At 39.4% G+C, this 9,379-nt stretch overlaps 1 long non-coding RNA gene across 1 annotated transcript; it reads left to right on the top strand.

Annotated features, from left to right (window-relative positions):
• The first annotated feature begins 4,762 nt into the window (after window positions 1-4,762).
• Window positions 4,763-8,616, top strand: LOC115394080 (uncharacterized). Its single transcript, XR_003932006.1, has 3 exons — window positions 4,763-5,305; window positions 5,960-6,036; window positions 8,577-8,616. It is a non-coding gene; the product is annotated as an uncharacterized LOC115394080 (long non-coding RNA).
• Window positions 8,617-9,379: the final 763 nt, after the last annotated feature.

The raw sequence follows: 9,379 nt of genomic DNA, 5'->3' as shown, positions 1-9,379 counted from the left end.
CCACTTCCCCCAAATAAACTGAATGGTTGAGGCTGATTTATTTCTCTCCTGCGCCGAGATGTCAGTGAGTGCTCTGAGGACCTTGTCTTGATGCCATCTGTATCTCCCCAGGCTAAGTACAAAGACAAATCACTTACTGTTTCTTGAAAGCAAACAACCCCAAGCTTTTTGGAGCAAAACTGTATTTATTGTACTGCTGGAGAATTTGTTTGTTTTCCTTCCTGCAAACTCAAGAGCAGATTTGTGAGCAAAGTCCCTGAAAAAGCTGATGAATACTGTGAAAACTGCCTCTAGCACCTCAGCATTTTGATTATCAAACAAAACATTAAGCTAATTGAGTGATTAAATTGTTTTTCAGAGCAACATTTTCACCGAAACAAAGACTAAAACTCAATTCCACCGGTCATTTCTGCTTTTTAAATAGATTAAACCCCATAGTTTGGCTTTCTTAAGGTTTTTCTATAGGAATATTGTCATTTTCTCCCAATGCATGTTCCACATAACCACGTGTTTGTTTGTTTGCCCTGTGATGGACTGGTGACCTGTACAGGGTGTGCTGTGCCTTCAGCTGGGATCAGCTTCAGTGCCCCCTGGCTATGAGTTGGATAAAGCAAGATAAGATAGATGAGGGGTTGGATGGACAGATGAATGTACAGCTGAGTGCACACATTCACACACAGTCAATTGAAGAAATGGCCAGATGTCTGTTTTATCTATGCTTGGAGTCAAATAACGCTCATGGGTACATCTACCCATCAAATGTTTGTTTAAATTAATCCACCTGCAATCATTGTTCTCTTATAAATGGTTCATTAATATCAATGCTATGAAATAAAGTGTCAGAAGTCAAATGTTTATCCCAAACCACGGTTTCTCAGAGACAAATGATCATTTGACCAAAGCCTTCTCAGGAGTCTGCGGAGGTTGAGTCCAAACCAAACCAGGCCACGCAGCCCGAAACGATCGCAGCATCAGAATTTCAATTTGTCAAGCTTTGTTGACTGACAAGCAAAGAACGGAAGTTGCTAAATATATAACTGCAGTCTCCATTAAGCTGAAGACCTGTCAAAAGAGGGGTGTCTAATAGTCGCATCAAAGACCAGATTACAGTTTCTCAAGAGGGAAAACAAGGACAAGTGCTCGGGGGAAGCTAAGCTAATACCAACATTTCACAGTTGATTACTGTGGAAAATGTCTTACTGTTGAGGGTAAGAATTATGACAGTGTGAAAGGACTGCATGGCGTGTACTGTATAAAAAAATGTCGGGTCTGTGGGTGTTTTCTGGCGATGGAAACCCGGACCAAAGCTACATGAGCATGACCGAGGAAGAGCAGCTCTCTGCCTTTCAGACACTGGCCATGTCCTGTCTGGTTTACACCTTTGTAAAGCAGGACTCACACTGTTGCATGATACTGAGACCAATTACACCTGGAAACTTGAAACTTCTTCAAGACCACAGGCGACAGGAGGGGGCAGACGGCTGGAGATTCTTCCTCACAGTTTCATAACCTGGACTCCACAGAACATTTATGGGATTATTTGAAGCCTGAGAAAGACAAACATTCCCGACATCACAAGAAGTTCTTTGAAACGCTGTCAGATAACACAGGATATCAAGCTCGCACAAATATGCGCAGCTCATGCAGGCTTGAGTCCACAATCTCCTTTTGCTGTAATATTGTCGACAACAAATACTTGTATTTGTGTTTTCACCTATTTGCATTTATCTCAAATTGTCAAGATCATACAAGATATTGTGAAAATACTTTTCTAAAATGAAATATTATTTGCAGTGACCACACATTTGGAGTCAAATTGCAAATATTTACACAATCATTGTAAAGAAATTAGTCACGGGTTTGTCTTAACCTGTGATTGTCTTCATGTGGAGTTCAAAGGTTATTCTTTGAGTTAGAATTTCTGATCTGCTCCACAAGGCAAAGGTTGAGGTGTTCTGCCTGGAGGGAGCGGGACTTGGTCATGTATGAAAACCAAAAGGAAAAAAAACAGTAAAACTTCATAGTTTCGGAAACATTATTAATTTCAATGCTACAAGACAGAGGGCATAACCATTTTGGCTACTTTGGCTGGAATTCAAAATGTGGCCTAATCTTTATTCAAGTCCCTTCTTTGATTTTTCCTCCTTGTAAGGTTTAAGCCTGTTTATCTCTGAACACTTTTTTTTTTTTTGGATATTCTTTTGTGTTTGAGTCTGGGAGTAGAAGTTGTTGTCTGCGAGTACCGTTAGACTACAGCCAAATTCTAACCCCCGAAATTCCTCCTGGGCTGACAAACGTCAACAAAGACCCGGAGAGACACCAAAGAGAGGTGAGCAGTGAACTGAAGCCTCATTGTATTGGCTCATTATGGGGTCCCGCAGTGAGGAAGAAGCTATTTTGTAGCACCACAAGGTCAATATCTGAAAGCCAGGGCGATGGAGGGGATCAGCCGTGAGATTTTTAATTTGAGAAAGTGTAAAGGGACTTTGAAAGACAGACTGTGAATTCTAATGGACTGTTGGGACCAAAGAGACAAAATGTTGAGTTTGCAATTGTATTCACTGTTTCTTTTCTATTTTTTGAAGTGATGTTTATTTAAGTTTATTTATCAACAGTGGTGAAAAATTATAGGTCAAAATTTCACTATTATCAGTATAAATGTAAAAATCTAAGACATTTCTATCAGGTTGCATAGAAATATAGGATGCAGTATGGCTACTTTTTTCGGCAAATTACACTTTCTAATCTCTATAAAAGCCTAATTTTTCTGCCTTCCTAATTCTGCAGGTGCAGCTCATATCCAGATACAGTATATTCCGCCCCTTGTTAACAGTTCACTCAAAACATCTGTTTCCAAAGCTGTGTCAGATATTTCTTTGCAGCCTGGATTCACTTTCCCAGGAATTTTGATTTTACTTCCAAATAGATTTCAAAAGGGGAGCTGTCACTCTCTATTATGGTGACCTCAATGATTCTGTGCTCTGTCCAGATCCAGCGGTTTTCCATAACAATGCAAATTAAAGGGTGCAAAGCTGAAGGAGACAAGACTTGTTAGTTTCCATCCAAAGGACAGCGGTTCTTTACAACAAACTTGTCTGTATGCCTTGTGTAGACTTTGACAGAATTTAAATGCCAACTTGGAAGTTGTTTTGTGCGGGACAATAAGTTTTTGATGTCAGTTCATGAGGATCAGCAGCTGTGTTGGGAAAGTGATACTGGAGCTGTGGAATGGAGTCTAATAGTCTTTAAGAGATTCTTTTGTAAAAGGCTTTTTGTTAAAAAAAAAAATAACTATGTATTGTTAACAGCCGACTCTGTCTGAGTCCTGCTGACACTGATTTTGAGTCTGAAGTTTTGACAGTTTTTCTTCACTATGGGGAGTCAAAAAGAATCTGTTACCAATGTCCCCGTGCATGAGAAGCATTGCTTGATGTACTCCATCAGCATTGTTTGAATTTCACACATTTGTGTTTGTCTGGTTCACTGAAAGACATTTCCTCCTTCAGTGCTTATTCAAGTAGCAGTGTGACTGCAGTCTCAGTAGACATTGGAAGTCACAGCAGAATATGAAATATCTAAATAAAAACAAAACAAGTCAATATGAATATGTACACTGACATGTGAACAGTAAAATGCATATATGAAGTGTATAGTGGACAATCATTGCACATTTTAAAATTGATTGGTGCATCGTGAAGGTTTGTGACTTTAGACTCTCCACAGCTCTGCAGTCCACAGTTTGAGGCATTTGCTATTCAGACATCTATTAAACTACTGGAATATCAAACAATACCCATTCTGAATGGGCATGGTTCAGAATGCTGTAAAGTGTACCAGCCAACCAACAGGCCAAAGTGAAAATACTAATATGGCTTCCTAAAAAAGAAACTAATATAATTTAGAACCGATATTACAAAATGTCAAGTGATAACTTTGGGTGACTTATTCCACGTAAAAAATACTCCAACCAACAACAGCAATGACTCCAGAAGCTCTTAAAACTCAAAAATAAAGTTTTTTTTGATGAAACATTTTGTTGAAGTGTATTATCTCTTAAAACAGCTCAGTCACCTCTTTATCTCATATGATTTTTGTTGGATGCAGATGAACATAACACTTCAAGTTGACCTAAACATATTTTTAGCTGAAACAAGCATTATAAAGGAAAGCAACTAAAACTTAATTTGTTTTCAATCGATATTATAGTTCAAACAAGGGCAACTAGCAGTCTTTGTTCAGAAGTGGTCTCTGTCTCCATAGTTGTGAGCCTAATAATAAAAAAAATTAAAAAGAGATTGATTTCACAATTAATGACAGGCTGATTTTAAGATTAGAATAATGTATAAATCCAAATGATTCTAAATTCTCGTGCTACTGAGTTTATGTCAATGTATTAATATAAAATGCATGCATGATTGTAATTAAAGACATGCTAATATTTCTTTTCATTATAAGAATGGCTATTTTTTGCAAAAATTGCTCTGATTAGATGCACTCTGTCACAATTTGGACCTTTTGGTAGTGGAGATTTTTTTTTTTTATTTGTGGCCCTCGAAACAATCAAAATTGACCATCAATATCAACATTGAATCAAACTATCTATCTATCTATCTATCTATCTATCTATCAATAAAAGCCCAATGCATGTTTTGAAAATGTGTTTTAAACAGAAATAACTCTACTAAAAATGCAAGTATTTTTAATATACAGTTAATTAAATGCCTATAATTAAATATCTGTGTTAATTATGTATGGTAGGACTATTCTGTAAAACACGACACCCCGCATCTCTGCCATTTTCCCAGAGTGAATAGGCTGCAGTCAGTGACCCACATCTCACTGTGCAATGAACTGCTTAACTCAGACTGTTGTTTTATTCAGTGCTCTGTCAACAGACGGTGAGGGGGAGGAGGGGAAGACGTCGGCCGCTCGCGCTCACAGCCCATTCTGATTGGCCGCTGGGCTCATCCTCGCTTTCTGATTGGCTGCCGGCTCCGTCACTCCAGATCTGTTATCGCCGCTTTCCGCGCCATTCGGCGTGCACGCGCAGGCGAAGCAGGGCACGTAACCATTGGGAGACTGTCTGGAGTCTGTCTGAAATTGATAAAATTGGAAATGGAGTTTTACATCTCTTTGGTCGTTTTGCAAGGAGGCCGCCTGCTGGAAAATGGAATATTTGACTCTCCTCCTCAGACGCCTTCGCCCACGGGTCGCCACGCTCAGCCAAAAAATATTTTGGAGATAAACGCTGTGAAAGTTTTTTTTTCCTCCTGCAGTCTGTCAGCAGACAGCTCTTTATGCTCAGGTAGGTGAGGAAAGCGCCAGAGTGCAAGTTATCCAACGTATGGAAGGCAGACTGCAGCATCAAGCTAAACCAGGGGCTTTAAAAAAATGAAAAAAAAAAAAAAAAAAGGGGGAGGCTTCATTTAAAGAATGTTAGCCGTGTAAAGAAATTTTTAAAAAAATATCTCTAACACCCTTATTTTAAATTGTGTCGTTCTGCCTATAAAATGCAATGTTTGCTGTTAAAAAAAATGGGGAAAAAATGCGGATGAATGGCTTGTATGTAACAGTATGAAGGGTTTTGAATGTGTTTTGTTGTGGGAACTTGACCTCATTCACACCGGATGATGCGCAGGTGACGCACCTTTGCTGACGTGAGGTTGTTGATTTAACTCCACGCGCTCAGGAGCCGGGCTACCTGTTACACACACACACACGCGCGCACACACACACGCACACACACAATTGTGTTCAATGGATTAATTGTTTCCATTTTGACAGCGTCAGCAATACTACCAATCCAGCCTGTAATCACAAAAATAGCAAACAATGTCCACTGTGTGCACGTTGGTAAACAAATCCAGATCTACCACACGTGGCCCCGGTGGTGGGTGTGATATGATCCCCATATGAAAGTTTTTATTCCCCTCTTTCTCTCACTGTTTGTGCTCTGCAGGGGATCAGCTCTAAGCCATGGAGTTCAAGAGGAGTGCACCATCCTAGGGGAGGCAGCCTGCAGGAGCTCACTCAAAGGTTGGTTGCTGAGCACGTTGCAGGTTGAGACAGGGGTTGTGATTTCGCTGTTGCAACTTTCACCAGATGATGAAGCAATGAATTGAATATTATTCTGTTAATTTTAATTTCGTCACATTCTGTGTGTCCATTTATGTATTCTGAACTCCATAGTATCAAATATATACATTGCATCCATATTTTTTCACAAACTACATTTAAATTACATAAAAATTTGTTTTACTGCAAAATGTATTGCATGTTTACAGTTATTTTTTTTGCACATATTCTCTTTACATTTCTACTTGGAATATTCAGCACATGTGTAAAATAATTCATTTTGGACAAGGCCTATTCCTGGTTAAAGAGGTTAATCATCAAACGTATAAATTTGCATGCCAGGGTGTGGATGAAAGTGAGTTATGTGTGACGCTGTCTGATATGCAGCTGCCACAGACTCGTCTAGACGCCTCTGCTCTTCACTGCAGTTGTCTGCAGACTGTGCAGTCATATGACTTGGGGAGCCTTCCTCCCTCCTACCACTGTCTGCTATTTTGGGGCAAGATGGCTGCTAAAGCATTGTTGTTGTACATGACGTATATGAAAATATATATGTGGAGGAAAGAGAGACATGTTAGCAGAATAGTGGGTTACCGAAATGAAACAACACCATCATCAAAAGCCTGATTGTGGAGCACACACATCGGAGGAAGCGTTTCGATCACTTTTTTCAAGTTAAATGCTTAATTCCGACTCACTATTTGTGGGTTAATATAACGTATTAACTGGAAAGTTACAACATTTTACATTCTCAGTTACATTCTTAGTTTTTGGGGCATGTTTTTTCCCCTCCGTTTCTTTCTCTCGCTGCATATTCATCTGATCTGGTACTGAGATGCTAGGTAGCCATTTTGTCTGATTCATCAGTGCCGAATGCTCGCAGTGCATCCCAGAATCTGTTGTGGAAAAAGTGCGACGTCTTTAAACTGACACCGATTGTTGCTGAACTCTTAAAAAATCTTGATAAATGTAATTTCACGTGGTATCTCTGATAAAAAGTTAACTGGCATTTGCAGCCGTTTGCGTTGATTGTATTAAACATACTTATAGAGGTTATTGAAGAGAAATTAAACGACTTGATAACTGATCGGACTTGTTTCAGCTTGTGGTAAAGCACCTCTGAGAGGATAGCAAGAAGAAATACGAAATAGTGTAAATTCGGTTTATATTTTTTATCTACGTATGTTCCAAGTGAGTTTCTTTTAAAATAAACTGAAGACTTTACTCAATCTCACCAATCTAGTTCCTGGAAAGTAAAGTAACAGGATTCCATACGTATGGTGTTTTCTTGTTGTGTTGCTTTCGACTGAAAACTGTGCTGTAGCTTGAGTCAGTGTAACTTTTCTGAGTATTTGCTGCCGCGATGCAACATAAAATTGATCTTTTCAGAATATTTATTGAAGCCCGAGTTCACTCAACACGTAAATAAGCATTTAGCATCTTCAAAAAGTAACACATTTCACCAAGCAGTGATAATTTATTAAAAAGAAATCACATCGGCTATCGATGTTTTCCCCTTTTCTCAGTGAGTGAAGCTACAGGTAATATTAGCTCTGCCTCCTCAAAGTGCTCCGAGCTTTCCTCTGACATGAGGAGTTACTTCCACTCACTGAGTCTGTGATGTTTATCTGTTTGCCATATCAGTGACCAGTTTGGACAGATCTCTTCATTATCACCTACTTAGTGCATACTTGCCTGCTGTCAGACAGCTCCTTTGCTCTCATCTCGTCCTCTGGCCTAATGGTGTTTGAGTGCGTGCTGATATGTTTTCACTGAAAGTGCACAACCACACTGAAAACATGCAGTGTTTTTTGCAGGCCCATCCGATGCCTCAGCCCCTTCTTGACAGCTATGAAGGGAATTGCAATTAGAAAGGTGAGAAATTTGTGAAAAACAAGCTTGTAGAATTGCAGTTTTCATTTAACTTGGGAATAGTATTGATAAACTGGTACAGAAAGACTGTTACTTCTTTTTGTTCTGCTCGAGAAAATATAAAACGGTGATTTTTTATTACAAGGATATTTTAAGTTATGCAGGTAGTCATTTTAATAAAATCGATCGTTTTGCTTTTAATTGTTCTGTTGAGCATAATTAATTAAAAATGCTTCATGTGATCAAAATGTGAATTAACGTACCGGCTGCTGCAGTCGTACAAATACAATAAATAAAACAGTTACGCTTCTCAAATTAAAAATCAGCTTCTTTAAATTATTACTAAAGGTAGTTCTTCAGAAATCTATACTTTTTTAATTCACTTTCACATCGTCGAACCATTCCTTTCAGACTGCACAGCACTGAATTAATGTCTAATTTTTTACTCACTGGTCACCAAATTAGTTTGGGCAATTAAAAAAACCAGTCCCAGTGTGCTGGAAAACAAAAGATAATTAAAATTCTGAACTGAATTCGGGTTGTTTGGTTATTTTGTGTCTTCAGTGAGAGAACATGAACAGTTGGGACACTCAGTTGTTTGCTGATGCTCCTCTCGTTGATTTTCACAGGAGATCCGTATGTTCTCGCAGCCTGTCGTCCCCTCACGACTACCAGCTCCAAGTTTAACCCGCCCCAATGGTAAGATCTGTGTTGACCTGTTCATTAAAGCACATTTGGGCACGTTTAAAGTTGAGAAAAGCAATTCGAGGAATGCTTTAAGGTGCTCCAGTGAGTGAACGCGATTGCCCGAGGGAGACATCAGTCCACTGCACACAGCAGTGTTTACTGAGGCTGAGCTCTGGTCTGCAATGCCAGCTCTGTTGCTTTGAGTTGGCTAATCAAAATCTCTGCTGTCATTCACTTTTGAGGCAGCAATCATTTTTTATTAACACCGATTTTTGATCTCTTCATAAGATAATCATGGGTATGGATCTAGTAACTTTCACTTGAGGCTTAGCCGGAAAAATGCTGATGCAAGTAGAGCTGTGAATCTTCATCCTGCCTTTCTATTGGCTCATTGTCTCCACCCACAGCGGAGTCACGAGGTCTAACATCATGATGATGTCTGGAGAAAACAGGCTTTCATCTGGGCTCTAATGCTTCCTGAGCGATAATGAAAAGATTTCTCAGAGTATTTTTTTTTTTTTGCACGAACAGAGCAAAACCTGAGCGTATTTCAAAAGCATTGCTCTGCACAACAGCAGCACCTGCCTCTGTCTGCCGAAAGTGGCAGGCCGTTTATCTCTCCAGCCGTTGCTGCGTAATGACGCAGCTTCCTTTGACATTGGTGTGGCATATTTTAAATCAAGGCCTTCGCTGTATTTTAAGAAGTCTCCTGGCTGGCTGCCAAAAAAACATGGATTCCATTTGC

Source organism: Salarias fasciatus, chromosome 9 (genome assembly GCF_902148845.1).
Source record: "Salarias fasciatus chromosome 9, fSalaFa1.1, whole genome shotgun sequence".
Classification (NCBI taxonomy): Eukaryota; Metazoa; Chordata; class Actinopteri; order Blenniiformes; family Blenniidae; genus Salarias; species Salarias fasciatus.
Note: the sequence above shows the minus strand (reverse complement) of the source record. Positions and strands in the feature narration are given on the sequence as shown.